This window comes from Podarcis gaigeae (genome assembly GCF_964106915.1).
Source record: "Podarcis gaigeae genome assembly, chromosome: 10".
NCBI lineage: Eukaryota > Metazoa > Chordata > Lepidosauria > Squamata > Lacertidae > Podarcis > Podarcis gaigeae.
Window position 1 is genome coordinate 1603066 of NC_139686.1, and position 15185 is coordinate 1618250.

The 15185-nt window shown below is 49.8% G+C and overlaps 2 protein-coding genes and 1 long non-coding RNA gene across 10 annotated transcripts in view; 1 reads left to right on the plus strand and 2 right to left on the minus strand.

The window, feature by feature from the left end:
• The window catches only part of LOC310825931 (uncharacterized protein), a 148766-nt gene that overhangs the window by 97784 nt on the left and 35797 nt on the right, over window positions 1-15185 (minus strand). The window lies entirely within an intron of this gene.
• Window positions 1-15185, minus strand: part of LOC310826297 — a 153036-nt gene that overhangs the window by 67340 nt on the left and 70511 nt on the right. Inside the window, exon 2 of the long non-coding RNA XR_014555709.1 lies at window positions 5420-5949. This is a non-coding gene — a long non-coding RNA (uncharacterized lncRNA). The remainder of the gene's footprint in view (window positions 1-5419; window positions 5950-15185) is intronic.
• Window positions 1418-15185, plus strand: part of LOC310826028 (uncharacterized protein) — an 84184-nt gene continuing 70416 nt past the window's right edge. For 2 of the 6 annotated variants that reach the window (XM_083700476.1, XM_083700479.1), the window contains exon 1: window positions 13529-13711. The gene's annotated coding sequence lies outside the window, so the exon portion shown is untranslated. Of the gene's footprint in view, window positions 1466-13494; window positions 13712-14129; window positions 14243-15185 lie in introns of those variants that run through there. The other 4 variants (XM_083700473.1, XM_083700481.1, XM_083700477.1 and 1 more) reach the window with 4 other exon arrangements.

A 15185-nucleotide genomic window follows, 5' to 3' on the forward strand; every position in this document is an offset into this window, starting at 1 on the left:
CAGGTTCAAGACGAGATTGAACCCCGAGAGTGGGGCGACATAAACTTTTAAAAGTTCCCTCCAAGTCCCAGAATACAGTGCACGAAACGTCATGAATTCATTATGGGAGGGTTGGGTTTCACGGATTGCATCATGAATATATTACACACGTCATGAGTGTCTCAGAGAAAAGGTGGGGTTACACTCATTTACATTTGAGACAAGGGAGGGGGAAATATGTAGAGCGAGAAATACACATAGACAATCATTTATCAAGTACCGGTGGTGGCAGGACAAAGGGCCATAGATATGCATCGTCTGCCACCTGGTATTGCCCGGGGAAAGGGTTATGCGAAGCGATCTGACAGGATTAAGAAGTTCCTGTGTACGTGCCTGGCCGCTCCGGGGATTATGGAAGTAGGGATCACATCATGGAGTCCAGAAGGGGCTGAGTTGAATGACACCAAGAGCAAAGAAATCGGAGTTGTGGTTGATTTTATGTGAATTTCCAAAGGTTTCCTATGTGATTCGGTCTATTTGGTATTGGTAATCAAAAGCGGAAACAAAATGGATACATTGTAACAGGAATGGATACATTTTGACAGTTTTACGAGTTCTCCAGTTTCGGATCCATTGTTCTCACAGTGGGGGGCCGTCAACAGCTTGTCAGTAGGTTCAATGAGGCGTGCAAAGCTGCCTGAGCTAGCTCCTGCAGGACGAATGCATGGCTGTGATTGGCCAAGACGCAGCCATAGGAATAAGCGGAGATACAGGAGCGCCCGGTCTACTCGTTCTGAGTATGGAGCGCAAATAGCCATAGGAAAAGATAAGAGAATACATTCATATATTCGAGCTTATTTCGCTCGTGGTAGAAAGGGGCTCTGGGGAAGGTGTGGTGCTTGTGCGACGGTGAGGGGAACTGAGGGTGGGTGAACGGGGATACCCTAGAGGTCATCGCCTCGGTTGTTCAAGGGAGAGGGGCAAAGAAGGTACCCCCCCCTTTCCGATCCGTATCACATGGAATGGATCTAAGATCACGGCGTGGGGTGCGGGGGGGGGAAAGGATTTTGCAATGTAAACATTGGGGGGGCCCTTTGCAGTTGGATTGCCGGGATCAGCCCCTCCCCCGCTCTCCTGATCCAGAAGGAAGAAGGGAGGGGGAAAACCTTCCTCTCCTTCGCCCCCCCTCAATTCCTCCCCTCCCGGTACATCCTCCTCTCACCCCGCCCCCACAACCCTCAACCCCCCCCCTATGTCGCACCTCTTTCTTCTGCTCCTCCCTGCAATCCGGCTTCTGTTTCCGGAATGAGTGGAGAGAGCCCCCCTCCCACCCACCCTGCTTCTCCCGGACGTGGAGCTTCCACTCCGGATTGCTGCTCTGCGCCGTAGCTCGGGGGGGGGCGCTTTCGGAAAGGGGAGGGGGCGGCAGGGGACCCCCCTGGATGTTGCGGGAAAGAAAAGGAGAATCGGGAGCGAGGACAAAGAGGCAAAGGGGTCGCGGGGGAGGGGAAAGGGGAGACGGGAGAAAAGGATCCAGAGAGCCCCACCAGCTCCCTCAAGAGCCTTGCCTGGGGCCTGGATCCCTGCATGCATGCATTCCTTGGTCCCTTGGGTGCCTTGGCAGGGGCGGGCATGGGGCGCCCACCCAGGGGGTCCCACGAGGACCCATCTCCCCGTTTCCCCCGCGCAGGCATCCCTGGGGCCCTGTGGGCTCCTCACGGAGAGAGGTGGGCCATGAAAGGGTTAATGGGAGTGAGGGATGCCTGGATAGAGACCCCCCCCCGTCCCTCCCCTGCTCGTCTTGGGTGGCCCTTCTGGACGGAGAAATGGGGGTCGCAGGGCGAGGGGTGAGCCGCGCCAAGGGGTGTGGGGCCTCTGGGTGCAGGGGAGACTCTGGGACAGAGGGAGAGAATCGATGAAGTGGGGAGGGGGAGCATCCCTGGGGCCGGGAAGGGCAGAATTGGGGGGGGAGATAGGAAACCAGTCTTCGGGGAGATTTCTCCATGATTGTGCCCGCTGGGGATCTCTGGAGGGGCCGCCTTGGCTTCTCCCTCCCACCCAAGAATCAGCCATCCCTTCAGGCAACCAGAGGGATCCCTGGAAAGTGGGGGTCCTGTTCCCCCACCCTTCCTTCCTGCAAGCTCCATCCCCTTCCCACCCCATAAGCCCCTGCCCTGTCCAGACGCAGCGATTCTGCCCAGTCCAACCATTGGTCCCCTGGAGAGGAGAGGAAATCCCCAGAGGAAGAGGGGAGGGGGGAGGCCTTCTCAGAAGGCTCTTGGTTTCCGCAGTCCCACCCAGGAAGCAGCCAAAAACCTTTTCCTCTCTCTCAGGCTTCCATCTTTAAGTCTCTTTTCCACTGCCTGGTTCATTGAGGATGAGAATAATGTACACCTGTCATCAGAAACAGGGGTGCAGAGTCCATGGAATGGCTCTCAGGATTCATATAGAAGTTGCACCTCAAAAGCATTCTGTTCCTCTTATTCTTTGAAGGCAGTGTGACTGACAGGGTGAGATACAATCCTTTAGCATCCGATGACAGCGACTGCATGAATATTCCCAGTCAAAGGACCCATTTTCTGGTTGGGTTTCCGAAGCCCCTCTGGGCAGGTTACAGCACATATAAAAAACAGTAAAACATTAAACATTAAAATCCTCCCGATACAGGGCTGCCTTCAGCTGTCTTCCAGCTGTCAGGTAGTTGCCCATTTCCTTGCCCTCTGCCTGCTTCCCTGTAACTTCGCTTCTCGCAGGGAAGGAACCAGCAGAAGACCCTCAGAAGAGGACCTCAGTGTCCAGACTGAGCCATGGGGGTGGAGACGCTCCTTCAGGTCTACAGGGCCGAGGCTGTTGAGGGCTTCAGCTCGCAGATCTTGCTCCTCCATAATGACCTCCAGAGCAAGTCTGATGCATAATTAGCAGAGTAGGAAAAAACGCTAAGGCAGCAAACATTTTATTCAGCAAATAAATTTATTACTGAATGCAAAGAAGCATAACAGGATCCTAAACATAGCAAAGACCTAACTTAAATAAAAACCTAACTTGGCATACCAAAGCAGAACTCAAGTAAATAAAAAGAATTGCCCAGTAGCTCCTTAGAGACCAACTAAGATTGTCCTGGGTATAACCTTTGATGTGCATGCAAACGTCTTCAGATACACTGAAACAGAAGTCACTAGACAGACCCTTATGTATAGTGGGAGGGTGGGGTGGGGGTTTTATCAGAAGGGTAGTAGGAGATGGGTAAGGTAAAGCTGTTGACAACTGTTAATTACGCAATTAGTCCTACAGGAAAAAGCATGGGATAGTATGCCGATGTCCAAAACTAGCTTTAGTATGTGTAATGAGACAAGAATCCAATATCTCTATTCAGACCAGGTCTCTCCATAGTTTTCAGTTTAGTAATAAGTTGTAATTCAGCAACTTCTCTTTCAAGTTTATTTCTGAAATTCCTTTTTTATTAATTTTGACTGCGTCAGACCAATACGGCTACCTGCCTGAATCTAGCACTCAAGTAAGACGCTCACAAGCAGAGTAGAGAAATAGCAGAATAGGAAGTGGGACCAGGCGCCTTTCAATACTGTAATTTATAAACAATTCAGTGTCAGAGTAACATTGGGATGGGATAACAAGCCTGGCTCACTCCAATTTAAACCAGCTTCATCTCGTTCCCAAACACAAGGAAGGTTCAGCATAATCTCATAACAACTTATCCCACCACCTGCTCTCAGCAGAAAGGAAACTCTTCTGAAGTTTACTATACAGCGGAAAGGAGCAGCCAAGCATACTAGGACTCAATTTCTTGACTTTCAGAAAGCCGACTTCATAAAACTTAGGGAAGTGCTGGGTGAGATCCCATGGACAGTAATACTAAAAGGAAAGGGAGTTCATGATGGCTGGGAGTTTGTTAAGAGGGAGATAGTAAAAGCACAACTTCAGGCAATACCAATGAGACGGAAACATGGAAGGTGCCTAAAGAAGCCAGGGTGGCTATCTAAATAACTTTTAACTGAGTTAAGATTAAAAAAGGATGTGTACAAAAAATGGAAAAGGGGGGAAACCACCAAAGAGGAATTTAAACAAATAGCCAGCACATGTAGACACAAAGTCAGAAAAGCTAAAGCACAAAATGAACTCAGGCTTGCTAGAGAGGTTAAAAGCAACAAAAAAGGCTTTTATGGGTATGTCCATAGCAAAAGGAAGAACAAGGAAACAGTGGGGTCACTCAGAGGAGAAGATGGTGAAATGCAAACAGAGGACACAGAAAGAGCTGAACTCCTCAATGCCTTCTTTGCCTCAGTCTTCTCCAATAAAGAAAACAATGCCCGACCTGAAGAATCTGGAGCAAATGATTCAGCAGAGGAAACACAGCCCAGAATAACTAAGGAGATAGTACAAGAATACTTGGCTAGTTTAGATGTATTCAAGTCTCCAGGGCCAGATGAACTGCATCCAAGAGTATTAAAAGAACTGGCAGATGTGATCTCAGAACCACTGGCAGTCATCTTTGAGAATTCCTGGAGAACAGGCGAAGTCCCGGCAGACTGGAGGAGGGCAAATGTTGTCCCTATTTTCAAAAAGGGGAAAAGAGAGGACCAAAATAATTACCGCCCAGTCAGTCTGACATCAATACCAGGGAAGATTCTGGAGCAGATCATTAAGCAAACAGACTGTGAGCACCTAGAAAGGAATACTGAGACCAATAGTCAGCATGGATTTCTGAAAAATAAGTCATGTCAGACTAACCTGATCTCGTTTTTTGACAGAATTACAAGCCTGGTAGATGAAGGGAACGCAGTGGATGTAGCCTACCTTGATTTCAGCAAGGCATTTGACAAGGTGCCCCATGATATTCTTGTAAAGAAGCTGGTAAAATGCGGACTTGACTATGCTACCACTCAGTGGATTTGTAACTGGCTGACTGACCGAACCCAAAGGGTGCTCATCAATGGTTCCTTGTCATCCTGGAGAAGAGTGACTAGTGGGGTGCCACAGGGTTCTGTCTTGGGCCCGGTCTTATTCAACATCTTTATCAACGACTTGGATGATGGACTCAAGGGCATCCTGATCAAATTTGCAGATGACACCAAACTGGGAGGGGTGGCTAACACCCCAGAGGACAGGGTCACACTTCAAAACGACCTTGACAGATTAGAGAACTGGGCCAAAACAAACAAGATGAACTTTAACAGGGAGAAATGTAAAGTATTGCACTTGGGCAAAAAAAATGAGAGGCACAAATACAAGATGGGTGACACCTGGCTTGAGAGCAGTACTTGTGAAAAGGATCTAGGTGCCTTGGTTGACCACAAACTTGACATGAGCCAACAGTGTGACGCGGCAGCTAAAAAAGCCAATGCAATTCTGGGCTGCATCAATAGGAGTATTGCATCTAGATCAAGGGAAGTAATAGTGCCACTGTATTCTGCTCTGGTCAGACCTCACCTGGAGTACTGTGTCCAGTTCTGGGCACCACAGTTCAAGAAGGACACTGACAAACTGGAACGTGTCCAGAGGAGGGCAACCAAAATGGTCAAAGGCCTGGAAACGATGCCTTAGGAGGAACGGCTAAGGGAGCTGGGCATGTTTAGCCTGGAGAAGAGGAGGTTAAGGGGTGATATGATAGCCATGTTCAAATATATAAAAGGATGTCACATAGAGGAGGGAGAAAGGTTGTTTTCTGCTGCTCCAGAGAAGCGGACACGGAGCAATGGTTCCAAACTACAAGAAAAAAGATTCCACCTAAACATTAGGAGGAACTTCCTGACAGTGAGAGCTGTTCGACAGTGGAATTTGCTGCCAAGGAGTGTGGTGGAGTCTCCTTCTTTGGAGGTCTTTAAGCAGAGGCTTGACGACCATATGTCAGGAGTACTCTGATGGTGTTTCCTGCTTGGCAGGGGGTTGGACTCGATGGCCCTTGTGGTCTCTTCCAACTCTATGATTCTATGATTCTATGATTCTATGATCAGACTCACACAGGGGAGAAACCATTTAAATGTATTCAGTGCGGAAAGAGCTTTAGTGATAATGGAAGCCTTAGAAAACATCAACAGACTCACACAGGGGAGAAACCATTTAAATGCATGGAGTGCGGAAAGAGCTTCAGTCAGTTTGGAAACCTTAGAACACATCAACAAACTCACACTGGGGAGAAGCCATTTAAATGTATAGTGTATGGGAAAAGCTACAGTTTAAGTGCAAACCTTAGAAGACACCAACGGGCTCACACAGGTGAGAAACCATTTCAATGTATGGAGTGCGGAAAGAGCTTCCGTTTTCATGCAAACCTTAGAGCACATCAACGAACTCACAGAGGGGAGAAACCATTTAAATGCATGGAGTGCGGAAAGAGCTTCAGTCAAACTGCACACCTTAGAACACATCAACGGACTCACACAGGGGAGAAACCATATAAATGTATGGAGTGTGGAAATAGCTTCAGTCAGAGTGGACACTTCAATATACATCAACGGACGCATACAGGGGAGAGATCCTTTTAATGAATGGAGTGCGGAAAAACCTTCAGTCAGAGTGAAAATCTTAGAGGAAGACATCTACAGACACAGAGGGGGGAAAGCACTTAAATGTATGGCTTCAGTCAGAGTGAAACCCTTGATTTACGCCAACAAACACACAAGAGACACACCACATAAATGTCAGGAAGAACTTAAGGGTAGAGGTTCAGTCCTATTGGAAGTCCTACATCAACAGAATCACGGACAGTAAGATCTTTAAGAGCTGAGGCCCTACAAACCAACAAGAAACTCAAAGATAAGAAGCAGTTTAAATGTAAACATTGCAGAAAGTGCTTTAGTTATAATGGAGTGTTTAAGAAACATCTAGGGAGTCTAATGGAGTGTTTAAGAAACATCTAGGGAGTCTCACAGAGGAGATATCTGTGCATATCTCCAGCTCTGCATATTCCCCCCTCCCTCCTCCATATGTTAATCTGTGTAACCCAACCTCCCTTTAATATATTCATGATGTAATCTGTGCAACCAAACCTCTCTTTAATGTATTCATGACGTGTTTTGCACTGTATTCTGGGACATGGAGGGAGTTTCAAAAACTCATGTCACCCCTTTCTCACTGTTCAATCTCACCTTGAACCTGTTGCGCAATAAACTTGGATCTTCTGCAGTTTGCTCCTGTCTCCGGCTGAACTCATTTTCCTCCGCAGGGACCCACGGACTTAGTCCGATAAGCTGGGTGGCAGAGCAGCCTCGCACCCAGATTTTAGCCGTAACAATATGTAAAGTACATTTTGATGGAGGGGGAATCTAGATTGCTGGTGGTGAGGATAAGGGATTGAAAAGCAATTGATATGGCAGTACACCGTGAATCACAGTGTGTGTTTCTGGCATGTGCCTGGAAGCAGCTGGCAGAAAGCTTTGCTTTGTGAAGCCCCTGCAGATGCCGAGTTGCTGACTTCCCTCCCAGACGACAGGAAGCGAAAGACACACCTCCATTGCCCTGTGTCCTTCCAGCCTCTTTCCTCCCTTGCTCCCTTCTGCCGGTTTGTGTGCCTGACTTAAATATCCTGTGTGCTGTGTTTTTTTACTGCTGAAACCGGATTTGCTCTCAGGAGCTAAGTTTTGTGCCTCACTGGGGACCCAGTGAGAACTGTATGCTTTGAAAGCTCAGTAAACTATTTCTGAAGAAGTCCCGCTGCCTCTATGTGTGTTTTTGACCTCAGTGTGGAACTTGCTCTACACGTGGCCCCAACTCTGCTGCTACTTGGCTCATGCCCTGGAGTTGTTCTACTCAAACATTCAAGATGGTTTTTGCACCAAAGTCTGTCACACACACACACACCTCATGATCTCCAAACACGGCTTCTTCACCATAACTTCTCCCCGCCCCCTGTGTTTTCTGAAGAAAAGTTAAAATACCATAATTTAATGGGAGATTGTCCCCCAAGCCTAATTGCAAGAGGGGGAATGAGGAGCTGCAGGTACCCAACAGAACATTAAAAATACAGAGATTGAGGTCAGCAGAAAACAAAACAAAGCCTACTCCAAGGGAAGCCCCTTCAGCTTCCAGCCAGTCCGCTCCCACAATCACGGAAGAAGACTTAGAATCATAGAAGAGTTGGAAGAGACCACAAGGGCCATCGAGTCCAACCCCCTGCCAAGCAGGAAACACCGTCAGAGCACTCCTGACATATGGTTGTCAAGCCTCTGCTTAAAGACCTCCAAAGAAGGAGACTCCACCACACTCCTTGGCAGCAAATTCCACTGTCGAACAGCTCTTACTGTCAGGAAGTTCTTCCTAATGTTCAGGTGGAATCTTCTTTCTTGTAGTTTGAGGATGGCAGAGCTGAATGGAAGCGGGCAAGGAAGCCCCACAATCGCGTAGGCAGCCTAAGGCCCGGGGGCCAGATCCTGCCCATTCACCTTCTCAATCCGGCCCAGGGACAGTCCAGGAATCAGCGTGTTTTTCCATGAGTAGAATGTGTCCTTTTATTTAAAATGCATCTCTGGGTTATTTGTGGGGCATAGGAAATCGTTCATTTCCCCCCCCCCCTTCAAATACAGTCCGGCCCACACATGGTCTGAGGGACGGTGGACCGGACCACGGTTGAAAAAGGTTGCTGACCCCTGTGCTAGAGGAATAGGGGCAGTGACTCCTATACTCAAAGGCGACGGCCAGGAAGGAATTCCTCCCCGCCCTTGCCACATGCAGCTGGGCTCACTTGCCAGAGCCACCTCGAGGGCCTGACTACATTTCCCATTTATGTATATGGGAAACGGGGGGGGGGGGGGTCTCGGTTATGTTTCTGTGACTGTTATTAAGAAAATGTATGCTCCCAACAGTGTAAAGCCTTGGCTCTAACATGGTCATGTTGATACAAAATCATACTGTGTAATGCTTTGAATGTGCTACTGAAACAGACTTTGTAAAACTTTGTACAAAATAGCTGGAACTAAGTGAAACCGTTGCTGTCATGACAGACCCAATATAGACCACCCCACACTGCCATCCAGTGGCTCCACAGTGAAAAACACACCCATTCATGACTAAGGCACTTTTATTGAATAAGCCATTCTTCAAACAAAGTAACAACCTTTCACGAATAAAGACTGACTTCTTCCGGTGCCAATCAGACACAAAGCTGGGAACATCTTAGCACAACATTCTAATCATGGCTTCCAGTGCTGTTGACTCTGGCATGTCCATTCCTGCAACATCACAAAAGGGACAGCCATTAACAGAATGGGTTCAGCCCAGACACCGGCACCAGGTACTTTGCAAACACATGAATAGCAAACATGTCACTATCACCCTCCACTTCAAAAAGGATCCTTAGCTGTAACCTCATGCTGGGGCACCTCCTCTCTGACGTCCTCTGTGACAGAACTACGAGGGTGGGAAAAGGTGGGGTGGACAACCTTTTTTGAAATTTATAAAAGTATGGTCTTTCTTTTGTTCAGAGTTCCCTCCTTCTTCTTGCGTGAGTGCCTTGAGACTCTGCTGCAGAACGTCTATTAATAAAAGATCAGGGAGGATGCGGGTGGCACTGTGGTCTATGTGTGAATTTTCAGGGAGACAGGAGAGGATATATTGTTTAATAATATCCTATCTAACTTGCGCTAGGAAGTTCTATAAGAGTTTTGCATTCCCCTTTTAAACTCCCAGTCACCAGTCTAGCTGCCACATTCTGGATTAATTGCAGTTTCCGGGTCATCTTCAAAGGTAGCCCCACGTAGAGCGCATTGCAGTAGTCCAAGCGGGAGATAACCAGAGCATGCACCACTCTGGCGAGACAGTCCGTGGGCAGGGAGGGTCTCATCCTGCGTACCTGATGGAGCTGGTAGACAGCTGCCCTGGACACAGAATTGACCTGTGCCTCTGTGAGTCCAGGTGTGAGTCCAAAATGACTCCCAGGCTGCGCACCTGGTCCTTCAGGGGCACAGTTACCCCATTCAGGACCAGAGAGTCCTCCACACCATCCTGCCCCCTATCCCCCAAGAACAGTACTTCTGTCTTGTCAGGATTCAACCTCAATCCATTAGCCGCCATCCATCCTCCAACCGCCTCCAGACACTCACACAGGACCTTTACTGCCCTCACTGGTTCTGATTTGAAAGAGAGGTAGAGCTGGGTATCATCTGCATATTGATGGACACCCAGCCCAAACCCCCTGATAATCTCACCCAGCGGCTGCATGTGGATGTTGAAAAGCATGGGGGGAAAGGACAGAACCCTGAGGCTCTCCACAAGTGAGGTTCCAGGGCTCTGAACACTCATCCCCCACCACCACTTTCTGAACACAGCCCAGGAGGAAGGAGCGGAACCACTGTATGACAGTGCCCCCAGCTCCCAGGCCCTCTAGACGGTCCAGAAGGATGTTATGGTCGATGGTATCAAAAGCTGCTGAGAGATCCAGCAGAACTAGGAAACAGCTCTCACCTTTGTCCCTAGACCTCCGGAGATTCCTTTTGCTTTTAGAAGTGCTATTAAATGTTGCTTCCAGTGCACAAAATTTTATTCATTCAGCATAGGCATTTCTTGCCCTGCATCACTATCAAAAGCTATACTGGCCATCTCAAAATTCAAAAATATTCAAAATTTCAAAAGCTGTCAAAATCTCAAAATCAAAATAGCAAAAAATCTCAAAATACAAAACAGATCTTCACTGCCTTAGGTCACTGTGAACTCTGAGGGACTGGGGGGGTGCTTAATCCCCACTACAGTGTGGAACAAAGGACCATGTGCTTACCAGGATGTATGCTCAGAAAAATACTTTTCAGCTTAGGATCTCAATCCTTTGCAGTCCTTCAAAACTACGCAATGCTGGGGCCAATAACCCTTTGTGGGAATGTTCAGAGAGGCAGGAGAGGATATATTGTTTAATATACTTCCTAACGTTCGCTAGCAAGTTCTATAACTTAGCAGAGTTTTGCATTCCCCTTTTAAACACACTGTGGTTAGCTTGTTGCAAGCTTGTTTAAGCTTCTGAATATAAGATTCCTGGTAATTTCCCTTATATCTCTCTTAAAAAGAATAGATACGACACAATCTTGTGTAGAGTATATAAAAGACGTTTACTCACACATTCAGTTCACAGATGGATCCCTGAAGGCAGACTTAGTTACAAAGTATATACACGTGGATCTACCCCCATATGAGGGGTTGATCCCAGTGACTGTAGACTGTCACTCACTGCAGCTCACATGGCAAAAGCAAGATGGAGAAAGAGAGAGGGGGTGCTGCGTGCCCTGTGCTTTTGTTACCTGAACAGGTAAGGTCACGCCCACCTCTAGTCACATGCTGAAGGAAGTTTGTCCCAGTCAGGAGGAAACAGGATGTTTTCGACTGACTGGACCAAACATTCCCTTAGTTAGTCCACTCTAGACTAACTAGGAATGTTGTACTTGACTGCTATCTATGTATCACAGTCTAAACCACTGAGCCTCTTGGGCTTGCTGACCAGTGGTTCAAATCCCCATGATTGGGTGAGCTCCCATTGCTCTGTCCCAGCTCCTGCTAACCTAGCAGTTCAAAAGCATGCATGTACGAGTAGATAAATCAGTACCGCTGTGACGGGAAGCTAAATGTCATTTCAGTGCAGTCTGGTTTCCATCACGGTGTCCCGTTGTCCCAGAAACGGTTTAGTCATGCTGGCGACATGACCCAGGAAGCTGTCTGTGGACAAACGGCAGCTCCCTGGGCCTGAAAGCAAAATGAACGTCACAACCCCATAAACACCTTTGACTGGACTTAACAGTGCAGGGGCCCTTTACCCTTTTTACCTTAATAAAAGATCACTCTTAGCAGCCGCTTTGCTCCAGCATTACTCTGGTTGGTCTCTGTTAGTTTCTCCAACCTTTGGGAGACTTACGGTTTCCTAGGCGGGCTCCTCGTGCATCCCTTAAGGAGGAGCTGTTTGACGATCTTTTTCACCATCATGCCTGACCACTAGTCTTGCTAGCTAGGGGTGATGGCAGCTAAAGTCCAAAAACAGCTGGAGACGCAAGTTTGGGAAATCTTGTTCACCTTGAAGGAGAAAGGAGGGCTCACTTGCATCAGAACGTCAGATGAGCCCTGCAGGATCAGGCCCAAGGATCAGGCCCAAGGGGCCCCTGTGGAGGGACTGCAGCTTCCCCACATATGAAGGAGCTGTAGGGTGAAGGTGCCGTAGGAGCGATAGGGAGGCAGGCGGTATGTGTGTGGGGGGGTGGAGGAACCAGGGAGAAGGAGTTTCTGGAGCCTCTACTGCCCCCTCCCCACCTGCTCCCTGAAGGTTTCCTCTCCCCTTCTCATTTCAAGGATTGGGGCATCTCAGCCCCCGGGGTTGCTTTGCTTGGGGGGCGGGGAGCTATTTTGTTGCTGAGGGCAGGAGTCACAAACCTGTCACATTGTGGGTGTCAGGCTTTTAGGTAAGGCCCAGGTGGGAAAGAGTTGATAAGGAAAATATCCTGGGGAGTGGGTTTACTCTGCTGCCCAGCTTGTCAGGTTCGCACTCCAAGCAGGTCTCTCTGGGGTCAGCAAAAGAAGGAGCCTCCAGCCAAGTTAAAGATGCAAAACAGCAGTCAGTTGAGCTGATCTTTATTTGTTGCAACAAGGTTCGAACACACCAAGAGTAGGAACCCTGAACATATGGTTGCATGAATTTTTAGGACCTCTCCCCATTTCTCACAATACATTTTTCCAGAGCATCTTTGATGCATCGCAGATTTGTCACAAAGTAGGAGTCTTTGGCATTCAGAAACATGGACCCGTCACCCACCCCTGTCAACAGCCCCAGTTTCCCACACCTTTTAACTACCCTCTTCCCCTAAGAACCATAATAGTATTTACAGATCCCCCCAGCTGCAAGGCTTCCCTGGGCATCTCCTATCAGGATTCAACCCGCCATCTCGATGGATTTCTGCCTGGGGCATGTGCCTCCTGCCTCCTAAGGGATTATGGAGTCAGGGGGAGCCCTGGAGACCCCAATTCCAGAGGAGTCATTAGGCGTTGGAAGCCAGGAAATCCGTCAAACCGTTGAATGTGGGCGATTATTTGAAGTTTCTTCAGTTTTCTATACAGTATTGGGTAGTCGGAGGAAACAGTCCGATTCACGGTATCCGCTTACTGCTACAATTTTATAGGCTTCTTCTCTGAGCCTCTTTGCTGTTGTGCATGGAAGGTGCCTGTGTCCACGGTCCTTGTCCTGGCCTTAGTCCGAGGCTGCGTTGGGGACTTGGGTTTTTTGGGGAGTCGTTTAACCGCCCCCCCATTCCTGATGTAAACAGCACCAATACCTAAAACGTGGACGGATCTAAGTTCATGGCGTGGGGTGGGGTGGGGGAGGGAAGGATTTTGCAATGTAAACACTGTTTGTGCGGGACCCCACTTTGCAATTGGATTGCCGGGATCAGCCCCTCTCCCGCTCTCCTGATCCCCAGAAAGAGGAGAGGAGGGGGGAACCTTCCTCTCCCCCCCCCACTCAAACCTTCCCTCCCCTCCCGGCACATCCTCCTCTCACCCCGCCCCCACCATCCCAAATCCCTCCCCCAATACATTGCTCCTCCTCCTCCAATCCGGCTTCTGTTCCGGGAATGGGGGGGGGTGAGCCCCCCTCAAAACCTGCCTGCTTCTGCCGGACGTGGAGCTTCCACTCCGGATTGCTGCTCTGGCCCATAGCTCTAGGGGCGCGCTTTCGGAAAGAGGAGGAGGGGCGACAGGGAACCCCCCCCCCCATGTTGCAGGAAAGGAAAGGAGACTCGGGAGGGAGGACAAAGAAGTAAAGGGGTCGCGGAGGAGAGGGGAGAGAAGGATCCAGAGACCCCCGCCAGCTCCCCAAAGCGCCTTCCGTGGGCCCCCCCGGCAGGGCCTGGATCCCGGCACGTGTACTCCGAAGGGGGCCCCCACTTTGCTATTGGATTGCCGGGATCAGCCCTCTCCCGCTCTCCTGATCCCCAGAAAGAGGAGGGGAGGGGGAATCTTCCTCTCCCCCCCCAATTCTTTCCCTTCCCTCCCAGCATATCACTCTCTCACCCCTTCCCGCGCTACCCCAAATCCCGCCCCCAGACGTTGCCCCTCTTCCTTCTCCTCCTCCTCCTCCTCGCAAGTCTGCTTCTGTTGTGGAAATGTGGGGTGTGAGCCCCCCTCCCAAACTGCCTGCATTTCCCGCAAGTGGAGCTTCTGTGCCGAATTGCTGCTCTACACCATAGCTCTAGGGGCGCGCACTTTCGGAAAGGGGAGTTAGGAGGCAGGGGACCCCCCCCCCCATGTTGCAGGGAAGGAAAGGAGAATCGGGAGCGAGGACAAAGAGGTAAAGGGGTCCCGGGGGGAGGAGGGGAGAGAAAAGGACCCAGAGACCCCAGCCAGCTCCCCCAAGCGCCTTCCGTGGACCCCGTCGGCAGGGTCTGGATCCCGGCACGTGTGCTGCGAAGGGGGCTTTCCTTCGCCCCTTAGGCGCCTTGGCAGGGGCGGATATGGGGCCCCCACCCTGGGAGTCCCCGAGGGCCTCCCTGACCCGTTTCCCCCACGTAGGCATCCCCGGGGCGCTGTGGGGTTCGCAGGAAGAGAGTCAGGCCTTGAAAGGGTTAATGGGCGCTACAGACGCGTGGATAGAGACCTCACCCCCGTCCCTCCCTTGCTTGTCTTGGGGTGGCCCCTCTGGATGGAAAGAGGGTTGGGCCGGGCCAAGGAGGCCTCTGGGTGCAGGGAAGACTCCGGGAGAGAGGCAGGGGGTCGAGGAAGTGGGGGGGAGGGAGGGGAGCATCCCAGCAGCATTGGGGGGGGGGGGAGAGAGCTAGGAAGACCAGCCTTTGGGGAGACCGCTCCATTGTGGCTTCTGTTATGTAGTGAAGTTTCACCCTGGAAAAAACCATTACGATTGTAACTAACGCCTTATCTCGGTGGGGAGGGGTGTTATGTAGTGAAGTTTCACCCTGGGCCAGCAGGGGGATACTGTATATAGTTTCCACTCAGGTCTGTAGATAGTTTTCACTCAGGTCCACGTCAGTTATTTTAGGCGGGAACTCTGGGCTGTTGTTGCTACAATGTTGACAGCCGGCTGCCTATAAAAGCAGGCCGGCTGAGCTGTTTGCTGTCAGTTCTATTCCAGCTTACGAAATAAAGAGCTATTTGGAGAAATCGCTGTGTCGTCGGCTATGTCAACCCACAACTTAACACTGGCGACGAGGATGGGATCGATGGACATTAGAGCACAGCCAGATGCGGCCAGCCTCTGAACTGAGCTGAATCACTGA